This window comes from Octopus bimaculoides, chromosome 3 (genome assembly GCF_001194135.2).
Source record: "Octopus bimaculoides isolate UCB-OBI-ISO-001 chromosome 3, ASM119413v2, whole genome shotgun sequence".
Classification (NCBI taxonomy): Eukaryota; Metazoa; Mollusca; class Cephalopoda; order Octopoda; family Octopodidae; genus Octopus; species Octopus bimaculoides.
Genome location: NC_068983.1, coordinates 70,645,792 through 70,646,726, shown reverse-complemented (window position 1 = coordinate 70,646,726; position 935 = coordinate 70,645,792).

Below are 935 nucleotides of genomic sequence, written 5' to 3'. Positions count from 1 at the left end.
ATATATATATATATATAACTCCCCAGGCTGCAACCCTCTTCATTAGTATGTGTGGGGCGCAGTTGTGCGAGAGACCAATAAAACTCCTTGTAACACCAAAGATGAACCGAAGGCAAGGATTATGGCAACATTCACCAACTTAAACAAGGAGACCGTCCAGAAGAGTTGTAGGAGTATCTGATGTCTGGAGGCCGTGGTTGAAGCCACTTTTTTTAGGTGGTCTAGGAGTCGTGTTATCTAAGTTTTTAGGTAAAGGAATGTTATCTATATTTTGGGAGAAGGTATGCGGGTGGCAAGGCCTGCTACTGTTAGCAATTTTAGTTGTTTTCCGTTTTAACCTAGTATTAAATTAATGTGTGTAGGGTCTAGGTTGTCTATGTACAAGACCTTCTAGGGTTCCATCGACGAGTGTCTGTTGTTGATTGCGATTGTGATGGTGGGTGCGTGTTTGGGATGTGATTTGAGATATTGTTTGAGTCTGGTGTTATGTATGTATTCTAATTGTTGGGGAAATCCGCTAGCGGTGATTATAGAAAATTTCTTCAGTGGAAGAGAGGTCGGATATGCGGGTTGAAATGCCTTTGATTATGTTATTGAAGGTGGATTTGTGGTGATTGGAGTGGATGTTAAGGTATATTTAAGGTATTGGTTAGGCTTGTGGTAAGGGGAGTACTGTGAGGTTGATAAGTTGCACTGAGAAAGTTAGCAGTTTTGTGAGTGTTTTCGAATGTGATAGATAGGTTTAGTTTAGAGAAGAATTTATGTAGATCTTTTCTAGTTCTTTCTAAGGAGGATTTATTTATACTTTTAGTGACTAGTAAAGCGTCGTCCCTGTATAGGCGTTCCTTGATGCTAGGGAAGTGTATATGTAGCTGGTGTAGGGTCTAATTGACACCACTATCGGTCATAGTATACACACACACATATATATATAT